A 14,419-nucleotide genomic window follows, 5' to 3' on the forward strand; every position below is an offset into this window, starting at 1 on the left:
ATGGAATACTAGGCAGCCATAAAAAATGATGAGTTCTTGTCCTTTGTAGGGACATGGATGAAGCTGGAAACCATCATTCTCAGCAAACTGTTGCAAGGACAAAAAACCAAACACCGCATGTTCTCACTCATAGATGGGAATTGAACAATGAGAACACATGGACACAGGAAGGGGAACATCACACACCAGGGCCTGTCGCGGGGTGGGGGTGGGGGGAGTGATAGCATTAGGAGAAATACCTAATGTTAAATGATGAGTTAATGAGTGCAGCACACCAACATGGCACATGTATACATATGTAACTAACCTGCACGTTGTGCACATGTACCCTAAAACTTAAAGTATAATAAAAAAAAAAGAGAAAGAAAAGAATCATCTTACCAAGAAAAAAAAAGAAAAACTGGATTTTTTGAAATAAGAAACTGTGCTTTGTTACAGAAAATAGAGTTTTTGTGCTTAAAATCCAAACTATGTTGGTGTTGGATCTTTGACCTTCCAAATCCACCTAATAATGATTTGCACTCTGACTGCAAAAAAAAAAAACAAAAACAAAATTTCATAAAAATTACAGAGTTCCTACATATGTACACCACTCTTCCTGCCCTGCCCACTTCACACACACACACACACACACACACACACACACACACGCACAGTGTCTCCTATGATATATATTTTGTATTATTATGGCATGTTTGCTACAACAGATGGACCTGTATTGATACCTCATTATTAAGTAAAGTCAGCAGCTCACATCTGGACTCCCTAACTTTGGAGATGCTAAAAGTTTTGATAAGTGTGTAATGGCAAGTATTCATCACAGTATCACAAAGAATTGTTTCACCATCCTAGATCTCCTGTGTACTCCACCTATTTATTAATCCCCTGTGCCCCAACCCCAGCCACTAAGGCCCTGGAAACCACTACTATTTTTAGTGTATTCATAGTTACCTGTTCCAGAATATTGTATGATTGTAATCATACATTATGTAGCCTGTTTAGATTTTCTTCTTTCTCTTAGCAATATGTTTACATGATTCCTCCAGGTCTTTCCCACTTAAACAATGCCTGAAAGTTCCTGTTGCTCAACATATGTGTCAGCATTTGACATTTCAGTGTTTGGGAATTCAGCCATTCTCCTGGGTGTAGAGTGCTATCTCCTAGGTGCTTTAATTTGCAATTCTCTAATGCTATATGACACTGAACAGTTTTATTGTATATGCTTATTTTCCATTCCTATATATTTATTTTTTGGTGGGGTGCCCGTTCCGATTTTTTTTTTTTGCCTACTTTAAATTGGGTTTTCTGTTTTCTGATGGTTGGGTTTTCAGAGTTTTGTGCACATTTGAATACATATATTTTATCAAACGTGTTTCACAAAACATTTATCCAAGTTTCTGGCTTGTCTTTTCATTATCTCAGCAGTGTCATTTCAGAGTAGAAATTTTTAATTGTCGTGAAGTTCAATTTATCTCTTGTTTCTCAAATGGTTGGTACTTTTGGTGTTGCGTCTGAGAAAGTCATCAGAAAACCCAAGGTCACCCAGGATTTGCATCTATAAGTTTGACCAAAATGTTGGTGTTGCATCTACAAAATTCATCACCAAAACCAAGTCACCTAGGGTTTGCACCCATAAGTTTGACCAATATTTAAAACTGTGATAAAATACGTTTGTGAATAAATGAATAGTTTCCCCATAGACAAATATATGGGGGAAATTAACTGGTTAAACATTTTGGGGAAAAAGCCATCAACATTATAAAGTATAAGATATTCATACTCTGTTCACACTGACTCAGTTTCCATATGAATGTGCATTCCTTATAAGGAACTATAGGCATTTGTCCCAGAATTTATGCTCAAATATGTTGAATTTATTTATTTTAATTATAGCCACAAAAGAGAAACACGTGTGTGTTCTTCAGGAGGAAAATTGTTCAACTGGTTATTGCACAGAAATAAAATGGAATTCTAGGAAGTAATCCCAATAGTGAGATAGATCTATATGTGCTGTCATGGAAAGATCTTAGTCTGTATGTGCTGTCATGGAAAGATCTTAGATCTTTTTTTTTTTTTTTGGCAGAGTTTCACTCTTGTCGCCCAGGCTGGAGTGCAGTGGCATGATCTCGGCTTACTGCAACCTCCGCTTCCCAGGTTCAAACAATTCTCCTGCCTCAGCCTCCCGAGTAGCTGGGATTACAAGTGTAAGCCACCATGCCCAGCTAATTTTTGTATTTTTAGTAGAGACAGGGTTTCACCACGTTGGCCAGGCTGGTCTCGAACTCCTGACCTCAGGTGAGGAGTTCCACCCGCCTCGGCCTCCCAAAGTGCTGGGATTACAGGCGTGAGCCACCGCGCCCAGCCAGATCCATTTTAATAAGTGATTATGTTGGTTTATTAGGACTGCCATAGCAAAGTACCACAACCTGGATGACATAAACAACAAAAATTTATTGTCTCATAGTTTGGGAGTCTGGTAATCAAAGAGCAAGGCATTCGCAAGGTTGATTCCTTCTGAGGGCTGTGAGGGAAGGATGTTTTCCAGGCCTCTCTCCTTGCTTTGTAGAGGCATGGGCTGTCTTCAGTCCATGCGTGCTCATTGTCATCCCTCTATTCATCTCTGTGTCTAAATTTCCCCTTTTTATAATGACTCCCATCATATTTGATTAGGGCCAGCATTAATAACCTAATTTTAACTTGATTGCGTCTGAAATAATTCTATCTCTAAATAATGTCACATTTTAATTTCAATGTAGAATTTGGGAGAAGATGAAATTGAACCTATAATAGTAGCAAAGGCAAGCAGCAGATCTTTATGCATATTATTACACATGTATAGTTTTATATGTATACATGTATATATATATACACAGCATATACATGTGTGCTATTATATATAATATTTGCATATATATATATTAGCACATCTGTATTTCTAAAAGCCTAAAATAATCTTTTAAAATTTACATACCACATTGTTAATTGTGGAAACTTCTGAGTAGGGGGCTGAATTTTGGAGAAACTTTCTAAAGGAAAGAAATGTGATTTCTATGTATTTTAAGAATTTTTTGCCACAAGAATATATGCAGTATTTATTTAGAAGAAAAAATATTAAAGTAAGTCCAAGAAAAGGAAGAGGAGCAGTGTAGTAGTCAGATAAAGTAACAGTAAGCTGATGGAACAAAAAAATTGCTGAAATTAAAATGGCTTAACCCAAGTTTATTTTTGTGCACATAAATTCTAACCTGAGTTGACATGGTGCTATGGGCTGAATTGCAGCTCTCTCCCCAAATTCATTTATCCAGGTCATAACCCCTAGTACCTCAGAATGTCACTGTATTTGAAGATAGAGCCTTTGAAGAGGCCATTAAGATATAGTAAGGTCTTATAAGTAGGACCTGATTCAATATGACTGGTGTCCTTATAAGAAGAGGAGATTAGGACACAGACACAAAGACCAAGGGACAACCACATAAGAATTCAGTGAGAAGGTTGTCATCTGCAAGCCAAGGAGAAGCCACAGAAGAAATCAAACTGGCCAACATATTGATCTTGGATAATCCAGCTTCCAGAAATGTGAGAAAATACATTTCCATTTTTAAGTCACCCAGTCTGTGGCATGTTGTTATGGTATAATAAACTCATACACAGTGGATCCTGGCTCTCATGTCACCCAGGAATCCAAGCTGATTTTACCCCATAGCTCCACATCACAACATATGTTAACTCTTAAACAGACATGAAAACATTCGAATGATGCACTGGCTTCTGTCTAACTACAAATGAACGACTCAGGAAGACAAGGTAGACAAAAAAGCGATGGGCACTTGTAATCTCTCCCATAAGCCATTATGCTGCTTAATTAAAAGCAGCTTTTATAATTCATGACAGTAAGTCTTTTATTTTATTGGAATGGTTTATGGGAATGCTAGAATTGCCTTGAAATCTTCCAACTTATTCTTGTTCTTATGAGGTGACAGGCAATTTGAAATACAGGATTACATCTAGCTTTAAAACAATTCCTTAAGTCTTGGCAGGGAGGGTCAACCTTATTCCTTCAATAGCACTTTTCTGCACTGTCCTTTTTATAACCTATATGATTTCGTTAGGCTGAGAATTTTCTCATTCATTTTGGTGTATGACAAATATCCTACTCTGAGAGCCTCTGCTTCCCTCCACATGACTAAACATTTCTGATCAGCTGTACATGTGCCTGTGGCATACTGCAAACCAGGATTTCCTGCGAGGCAGATATACAGACGAGAGAGAGAGGAAAGATGGTTAACCATTGTTGGTTTTTCTCATTAGAGCTAGCATCTCTGCCATGGAACCCTTGTCACCTCCTAGGCAGTCTTTGTGATTTTGTTATTATTATTATTATTATTTTTTTTAAATTCAGCTTCCAGTAGATCATTTACAAAGTGATTTTATAGACTTTCTTCATCTACAAAGATTATGAAGGAAACGTTGGTTTTTGATCACCTATGAAAGCTCATTCAACTATGTTTGGGTTCAGTGCACTGTTTCAAATAATGCCTCTTATTAAAATCCTACCACAAATATCACGTTAGGATTCTTTCAAATACCCTATCTGTGATTTTAGAATTACATCTCTAAAACCAGTATATTATGTGGCAAATCAGATTCTACTCACCGGTCTATGTGGAAATACATTGACAGTGTGTTGAAGATGCCCAGGGTAAGTATTGAAATGTCACTATCCAAAGTGAATAGTCACATCGAAGGGCTGTTATCACAGAGGACTCAGGGGGAGGGATGGATGACTCAGGGAACTTCTGCACAGAGTAAGAATGGTCTATCTTGGGGAAGGGCAGGTGATTCAGGGCTTTTGCATTGGGAGCAGGGCACAGCATTCAGAGAGAGAGACATTAGTGACAAGCTAGTCCCCTGGACAAGAGAACATACAGGGAAGATCAAAAGGACAGTGCTGTAATGTGGGAAAGTACTGGGGCTGGACAAAACTGCCAGCACCTGGACATAGTCAGTTCTCAAGAAACCTTGGGCTTCGAACAGGAGGACTTTAGGTAAAGAAAGCCAATAATGATCCCTGAATTGTACTTTATTCACATTATCACCTTCATTCTTTAGGCCTAACTTACAACTTTGGCCACAGGGCTCATCTTTATGTTACTTGAGAGACATTAAGAAGCATGAAGAGAAGTGACTTAGGTTAAAGGCTGTCCTCGGGCTGGGAGAAGTGGGGACAGTGTGGGCCTAGATAAAATTCAGGGCAGGGCTCAAGTCCGAGTCACTTTCTAGCAATGTGATATTGGGGAATTAAACAAGAGATATGAGCCTTCCTCAGGCTGGGAATAGTGGGGACAGTATGAGTCTAGATGAATTCAGAGCAGGGCTCAAGTCCCAGCCCTGTCACTCTCTAGCGATGCGATCTTGTGGAATTTATCAAGCACTATGAGCCTCAGGTTCTTCATCTGTAAAAGGGGTTTCATAAGCCTCTGCCTTGTAGAATTGCTGGAATGTACGTAATGTGAGTAAACACCTGAAACAATGCCTGACATATATTGGAAATTTAACAAATGGCAGTTGTTATCAATATGATTATAACCCCAAAGGCTACCACTGTCTTTTGTGAAAATTCAGCTGTTTTTGTTATCCAAAATATGTCAGCATATGTAGTTGAATATGTCATGGAGTACCAACTCAACCAAAAATTCAGCTTCAGAAATAAAACTCAGCACATTTTCTTTCTGAAATGGTATATTGTATAATTTGGGTAAGGGGAGAATTCCCCAGGTGGAATGCAACTCAGTGATCCTAGAATTTGAGTCAAGGACCAACTCCTTTTCACCTTCCCCAATGCTCGTCCATCCAAACCACTACTTTTATTTGTCCTCCACTAAAAATAGCCCTTGCTTAGAGTTGGCCAACTTACATTCAAAATAACCTAATTAAATGTCCTTTCTATGAAGTGGGCTCTGGCTCTCCTAGGCCAGGGAGGTAAGTGCCAGCCTAGAGTGTTCTGGGAAGCACTTCAAGGGATTGTCATTCTATTTCTCAGGAAACCCTTGCAGATGATGGGTATCAATCACCTAGTTCTTGCACCGTGTTCAGGCTCACCAGTTAGAGAGCTGCAGGACACCTTCCATTACTTCCCTATGTGGAGACTCCTCTCTGCCTCATCCTCCACCCAGAAGCAACTGCTCAGAGCAATTTTCCATTCCACGTTTTTCTCTCACCTTCTGAGAGTCTGGTTGCTGCCAACACCCAGCTTCATAACAATCAGCTCCCACAGAAGCAACTGCAATTTTCCAAAGCCCCAAGCTGCCTTAGCTCAGGGCCTTTATACTGGAAGGCTCACATTGGCTTCTAACGTCCCCAGTCCTTTTTTTGTTTTGTTTTGTTTTCAATTATAAGTTTATTTAATTTAACAAATAATATATTCATATGATCTATTTCTTCTCAAAGGTGGTTTTGTAGTTTGCATCTCTCAAGGAAATTTTCAATTTCGTCAAAGTTGTAAAACTTATAGGCATGAAATTTGTAGTAATATTCCCTTACTGTCCTTTTAATATCTGAAAGCTCTATACTGGTATTCCTATTTATTTTGCTCCTGATATAAGTAAAAAACTTCTACTTTTTTTTCTTTTTTTTCTTTTTTTTAATTAAATGATAATGGCATTTATTATTTCACATAAGAGAAAACCTGAACATACATAAGCTTCTGGATGGGTTTATCCAGTACTTCTTTTTTTTATTATTATTATGATACTTTAAGTTTTAGGGTACATGTGCACAATGTGCAGGTTAGTTACATATGTATACATGTGCCATGCTGGTGTGCTGCACCCATTAACTCGTCATTTAGCATTAGGTATATCTCCTAATGCTATCCCTCCCCTCTCCCCCGACCCCACAACAGGCTCCGGTGTGTGATGTCCCCTTCCTGTGTCCATGTGTTCTCATTGTTCAATTCCCATCTATGAGTGAGAACATGTGGGTTTGGTTTTTTGTCCTTGCAATAGTTTACTGAGAATGATGATTTCCAATTTCATCCCTGTCCCTACAAAGGACATGAACTCATCATTTTTTATGGCTGCATAGTATTCCATGGGGTATATGTGCCACATTTTCTTAATCCAGTCTATCATTGTTGGACATTTGGGTTGGTTCCAAGTCTTTGCTATTGTGAATAGTGCCGCAATAAACATACTAAAGAACAAAGCTGGAGGCATCACGCTACCTGACTTCAAACTATACTACAAGGCTACAGTAACCAAAACAGCATGGTACTGGTACTAAAACAGAGATATAGATCAATGGAACAGAACAGAGCCCTCAGAAATAATGCTGCATATCTACAACTATCTGATCTTTGACAAACCTGAGAAAAACAAGCAATGGGGAAAGGATTCCCTATTTAATAAATGGTGCTGGGAAAACTGGCTAGCCATATGTAGAAAGCTGAAACTGGATCCCTTCCTTACACCTTATACAAAAATTAATTCAAGATGGATTAAAGACTTAAATGTTAGACCTAAAGCCATAAAAACCCTAGAAGAAAACCTAGGCATTACCATTCAGGGCATAGGCATGGGCAAGGACTTCATGTCTAAAACACCAAAAGCAATGGCAACAAAAGCCAAAATTGACAAATGGGATCTAATTAAAGAGCTTCTGCACAGCAAAAGAAACTACCATCAGAGTGAACAGGCAACCTACAAAATGGGAGAAAATTTTCGCAACCTACTCATCTGACAAAGGGCTAATATCCAGAATCTACAATGAACTCAAACAAATTTACAAGAAAAAAACAAACAACCCCATCAAAAAGTGGGCAAAGGATACGAACAGACACTTCTGAAAAGAAGACATTTATGCAGCCAAAAGACACATGAAAAAATGCTCATCATCACTGGCCATCAGAGAAATGCAAATCAAAACCACAATGAGATACCATCTCACACCAGTTAGAATGGCAATCATTCAAAAGTCAGGAAACAACAGGTGCTGGAGAGGATGTGGAGAAATAGGAACACTTTTAGACTGTTGGTGGGACTGTAAACTAGTTCAACCATTGTGGAAGTCAGTGTGGCGATTCCTCAGGGATCTAGAACTAGAAATACCATTTGACCCAGCCATCCCATTACTGGGTATATACCCAAAGGACTATAAATCATGCTGCTATAAAGACACATGCACACGTATGTTTATTGCGGCCCAGTCCTTTTTTAAGTTGTTCTTTAAATTGTAAAGAGCACCTTACCAGCTTCTTGATATGGCTTCTGCTCCAAGAATCTCCTGTTTTATGGGTAGGGATACGTCATGCTTTTCACACTATCCCCACTATGAAGAGTGCCTTCCAAAAGCATATGCTTAAATAGTGTTCAGCAAATAAAGGAGTCAGTGAGGCTTTCTTGTATTCAGAGTTAATTTCTGCTACTTTTTTGAATATGCCAAGCCAAGCAAGGGATACATATTTAATTTTTAAGAACAAGAAAATAAAGGGTATGAGGAGATGCAAATATTAGCCATCCTTTATTTTGTTCAACTATTGAACTGCTGAGTACTTTCACATTTTAAAGAAAATTCCTATTATAATACCATACTATCCTGTTACAGATCACAAAATAAGAGAAGGTTTTCCCATCTTTTTAACAAAATATAAAATTCTTGCTTTTAAGTCAGATAAATGGCAATACATAAGTAACATTAATAAACTAAGATTCTGAAACCAATTAAACCTGCTATTAAAATAAAAGCATTTGAAAATAACCAAAAGAAAAACAGGTAAATCTATAAACCACCCACATGAAACAGAAACGCAGAGAACGCTGTTTTCTCTCCAGCTCCACCTGGGCCCTTCACTATGTAGGACCTCAACTGCCTTCTTCAAACACAAAGGGAAGAAACTACCCCAGACTTCATTCAGGACAGGAGAAGTTGCTGGACATGAAACTGAAGCTTGCACTGGGCATGGCAGTGGCATCATCTGTGGTGGAAATTGTGGCCTGGGCTCTCTCTTCCACATCTTTCAAAGCATCCTTGTACCAGGATGGAAAGGAAATAGGGATACTATTGTATAGCTTGGCCAAAAACCCTAGTACTTTCTGCTTGGTGCTTTCTGAATGGGCTTTTGGACCCCACAGGAATTCATAACGTGGAGGAGAACTGTTGGGCACCTCCCAATACTCCAGGTAATGTTCCTGCACCCAAAGTTTAGTGAGGAGCTCCATGGGCTCCCCGTAGACGAAGTGCTCCCTCCCAGCATACACCCCTATTGCCTTCAGCACTTCCCAGATGACCTCCTCAGGGGCACAGCTGCCCTTTATGAAGATCACACTCAGAATAAGAATCAGGAGGCAGTTCTCAGGCCTGCCCGTGTCATCACTACCCTCATCGGCGAGGTCTACTGTGTTTGCAAACACATAGAAATGGTCAGGGCCCACTTCTATCAGGGAAAGGCCAAAAAGAAGCTCTATGAACTCACAGGCTTTCTCGAGTATCACAGGAAAGTAGTCTTTGTACTTCGTGATGACAATCGTCAGCGTCTCTGACTCTGTTATAGGCTCCTTTCTTTGATATTTGAGGAGCAGGAACTCCACTAACTCGGCCACCTTTTCATCTAGTGTATATGTGAAAAAGAACTCACTGTCTGGCAGGCCAGGACAGGTACTGCATCCTCCTCTTTTTGGCTGCTGGACTCTTCATTCATTGGGCTCCATGAAACAGAGGAAGAGCAGGAGCTCAGAGGATTCTGGGGAGGACATTGGGAAGGACCCTGTGGAGGACTCTTGGGAGTGCTCTGGAGAAGACTTGACATCCCAGCAGAGTGCTCCTCCTCCTCCTCAGGGCCACCAAGAATCAGAGAAGAGGATGAGGAGGAGGAAGAGGAGGAAAATACTAAGTAGAAAGTAGAAGAGGAAATGGAGGCTTCCTCCTCTTCCTCATCTGTGGGATCCTGTGCATCTATCCAATCCTCTATTACAACTGGGTACTGGGAGTCTTCCGCAAAGTTGGGGAATGGAACGCTTGGAAAGAGAGGCATAACGACTTCTTCAGGAGCAGCAGGTAAACATATCAACAGGGATATGGATGATGGGATCCAACAGGCCTGTGGAAGAGAGTGACACTGTGAGTGGCCTCAGCTGATAAACTCACCCATGATGGCTCTGCCAAAGGCCGACTTACAGCTCCTCTTCTCTTAAGGTCGTGCTCTAGGGCCTCACAGGTCACCTGTCTTCCTAGAGAGATTGTCCCCTGGGCACCTGTAAGAGGATGTGAGAAATCACCTCAGGGCACAGCTGAAAGGCAGAGCCTGAGGCACCAGAAATGACAGTAGGTGGTTACGGCTGGGTGCTGAAGAGTCTCCTCTGTTTGTAGGGGTAGAGCCTTTGTAACAAAGTCAGGGTGTGCACTCACCTTGACTCCTGGCACTTCCGGGGCCTCCCCTGCTGTGCTGACTTTAGGAAGTGCAACTCAGACCCAGGTCTTCACATCCTGGTTCCTGGAGCACCTGCAAGAGCAAGTGAGGGAGCCCCTCAGGCTAAAGACTGCAAGCAGAGCCTTGGGTCTCCCAGGGCTGACAGCTGGGGCTGGCCAGACTCACAGAGCTCCATAGTTCTGGGCTGCATAGCTCCCTCAGAATTTAATTAGCAACCTCACAGCTTCTTAGACAGGGCCAGACCCCCACCACTCTGCTGGTCTGAGGCAAAACCTCAGAGCAAACTCCACATCCCTGAGAGCAGTGGGAGGTGGTGCGGTGGCAGCCTCTGCCAACTGCCAACTGGAGGCAGCTCCCCTGCTGACTTGCCATGGGACCCCCAGACCAAGGCCTCTCCCCTCCCCTCCACCCCTCACCCAGAAATGAGAGGGCTGCGGCTCAGCCTGAGCTGACTGGGGAGCTCTAAGAGGGCTGATACGATGAGCAGGGTGGGAATCTCCAGGAATCTGTCCTCTGAGGTGGGGGTTCCCCGAGTCTTCCTCAAAGTCTTCCTATTTATTCCCTAGAGGGCTGGCACCTCCTCCCTTCTTCTGTCGTGAGGACCCCTCAGCCCCCAGCGGCCATTTTCCTCTCTGGGACCTACAAGTCCCACGGCAGGGGCAGCACCCGCTACGGTTTCTTCTCTCTGTGGTGGGAGTTCGCTCAGTTCTTCCTCAGGGCCCTTACCTTGAGGATTGGCCAGGTCTAAGACTTCTCTCTGCTGAACTGAGACGAGCCTCCTCACAAAGTGCCTCATGTCCTTCGGACTCACAAAATGCAAGTCGGGAAAGCACATCCAGGAACCCTGCCGGGATTGACCAGAGCTGACAGCAGGGGCAGCGTGTGGCGGGGCCTCCACTCTGCAGAGGAGCCAACCTCCACGTGTCAGTCTCCTTCCACCCTTTCCTGACCACTTCCTGGTGGCCCTCCACCCCTTCCTGCTCACTCCCTAAGCCTTGCTGACCTCTTTCCTCCCACCTCCCCAGTCCCTGACACCCTCCTCCTGCCCCTTTTTCTAGGGCTGACAGCAGGGAGTGTCTCTTTGCAGCCTGGGCCTCCCCTCCCTGATGGGAGGTCATCGTCCTTCCACAGAGTTCTCTTCTTGATTATTGGCCGGTCCTGGAGCTTCTCCATCTGCTTAACTGAAGCTGCTCTCCTCAGAGAAAACCTCCCCTCCAGCTGACTCCCAAAGTGGAAGTCAGAAAATTGTACATTTGGGGACCCTGATGGGCTCCTCCAGAGCTGGCAGCAGGCACAGGGACAGGACAGGGGGCACTACTAGTCGTGGGTGTTCTCTTCCTGCCTTCCTGAGAGGCTGTGCCTGGACTCCTGATACTGCCTGGGATGCCTGACCCTGTGCATCTGAGTCTTTCACCTCCATATAAGCCCCTCCAATCCCTGAGACCTGCAAGGTGCAAGAGAGGGAGAATCACATCCATCCACAGTGGTATAAGACCTCCCATGCCCAACACAGGGCTCCACTGCCCCTGTCTGAAATGGAGTAGGAAGGCCCCTCAGTCTTCCTCAAGGTTTTAGTTCTTACGGGGCCTCCACTCCCTCCCTCTCCTGTCCAGACGGCAACATTTGTTCCTTCAGCCGCTAAAATCCATTCCAAATTTTTCCACTTTACTGCTGAGTGTGAAGTTAACATCATCGCTCCCATAGCCTATGTTAAAGGCTTCATTATTGTTGCTTCTTTTCCTATCCTTGTTCCTGAAAAAACCATTGTCTTTTCAGCAGCCCATGATCCTTTTGAAAACCAATACGTGATTATCGTTTTAAATACACACATCAGATTTAACTAGAATGTGAAGTTATATGTATTTTGGAAAATGCATGGAGTCCCATATCTACCAACCAAGTATCATACTGACCAGTTCCACCTGCCTAAAATTCTCCTGTGCATCCCGTTTGAAGTCAATCACTGCACTCCACAAAGCTCCTGGCAACTCTCTTCTGTTTTCAGTTCCTGTAGTTTTAACTCTTCCAATTTGTCATATGACTAGGTTCATAAGATACTGACTTAACAGCGCGCCTGTACTCTTTTTTTTATCACAGCTAGCAAGGAATGAGAATTTCTGTTATTCTATATCCTCTCTTACATTTAGTATTTTAGATTTTCAGGTTTTAGCCATTCTCATAAGCATGTATTGGAATCTTCTTTGGTTTTCGTTTGCATCTTCCTAATGACATATGAAATTTGTCATCTTTTTATATGCTTTTTTTCCCCATTGGTATAGCCTCTTTGGTAAAGTGTCTATTCAAATCATTTGCATCTTTTTGTAGATGAATAAACTTCATTTTGAGAGCATTGCTAATCCAAAAATACAAAGAGAAAACTTCATCAAATTTAGAGTTCTTATATCTACACCACCGCCCTGCCCTGCTTGCTGTACACACACACAAACTGTCTCTTTTTATTTATATTTTGTGTTATTATGACATGTTTGCTGCAACTGATGGAACTGTATTACCTCATTATTAAGTCCACGGTTTATGTCAGGACTCACTCTTAACGCTGAGGGTACTATAGATTTTGAGAAGGGTGTAATGGCAAGTATGCATCATTAGAGTATTACACAGAATTGTTTCACCATCTTAGATCTCCTGTGTGTTCCACCTAATGATCAATCCCCCGTACACCAACCCCAACCATCAGCTCCTGGAAAGCAGTAATATTTTTAATGTATTCATCATTGCCTGTTCCAGAATATGATATGATTGAAATTGTACATTACGTAGCCTTTTTAGAATTTTCTTCTTTCACTTAGCAATAGGCTTTCACGATTCCTCCAAGTCCATCCCACTAACAACCACTGAAAGTTCCTGTTGCTCAACATGCATGTCAGCGTTTGATGTTGCAGTGTTTTGGATGTCAGCCATTCTCCTGGGGGTAGAGGGCTATCTCCTAGTTGTTTTAATTTGCATATCTATAATGACATAGGACATTTGACAGTGTTATGTGCTTATTTTCCATTCCTATATATTCTTTGCTGGTGTATCTTTTCAGATTATCTTGCCCATGTTATATTTGGTTTTCTTTTTTCTCATGATTGGATTTCCAGAGTTTTGTGACTTTCTCACAGTTTTGGAATCTGGTAGTCCAAGAGCAAGGTGTATACAAGGTTGTTTCCTGCTGAGGGCTGTGAGGGCAGGATGTTTTCCAGTCTCTCTCCTTGCCTTGTAGATGGCTGTCTTCACTCCATGTATGTTCATGTTATCATCACTCTACTCATAGCACTGTGTCCAAATTTTCCCTTTTTATGATGACTCCCATCATATTGGATTAGGGCCGGCATTAATAACCACATTTTTTAACTATTAGTTTAAGTTCAGGATACATGTGCAGGATGTGCAGGCTTTTTATGTATGCAAATGTGTGTCATGAAGGTTTGTTGTACATATTATTTCATCACCCAGGTATTAAGCCAATATCAATTAGTTATTTTTTCCTGAGCCTCTCCCTCTTCCCACCCTCTGCCCTCTGGTAGGCCTTAGTGTGCATTGTTCCCCTCTATGTGTCCTTGTGTTCACAACATTTAGCTCCCATTTATAAGTGAGAACATTTGACATTTGGTTTTCTGTTCCTCTGTTAGTTTGCCAAGGATAATGCCTCCAGCTTCATCTATTTTCCTGCAAAACACCTGATCTCCTTCCTTTTTATGGCTGCATAGTATTCCATGGTGTATATATACCACATTTTCTTTATCCAGTCTATCATTGATGGGCATTTGGGTTGATTCTGTGTCTTTGCTATTGTGAATAGTGCCTCACTGAACATACACTTGTATGTGTCTTAATAATAGAACCATTTATATTCCTTTAAATGTATACCCAGTAATTGGTTTGCTGGCTGCGGTGAATGCTATTTCAGTCTCTACGTCTTTGAGAATTTGACAGAGTATTTTCCACAATGGTTGAACTAATTGACACTTCCACCAACAGAGTAAAAATATT

General features: G+C 41.7%; 1 pseudogene; it reads right to left on the bottom strand.

The window, feature by feature from the left end:
- Window positions 1–8,903: 8,903 nt before the first annotated feature.
- Window positions 8,904–10,027, bottom strand: LOC101138127 (melanoma-associated antigen C2-like; annotated as a pseudogene).
- Window positions 10,028–14,419: the final 4,392 nt, after the last annotated feature.

Source organism: Gorilla gorilla, chromosome X, assembly GCF_029281585.2.
Source record: "Gorilla gorilla gorilla isolate KB3781 chromosome X, NHGRI_mGorGor1-v2.1_pri, whole genome shotgun sequence".
Lineage (NCBI taxonomy): Eukaryota > Metazoa > Chordata > Mammalia > Primates > Hominidae > Gorilla > Gorilla gorilla.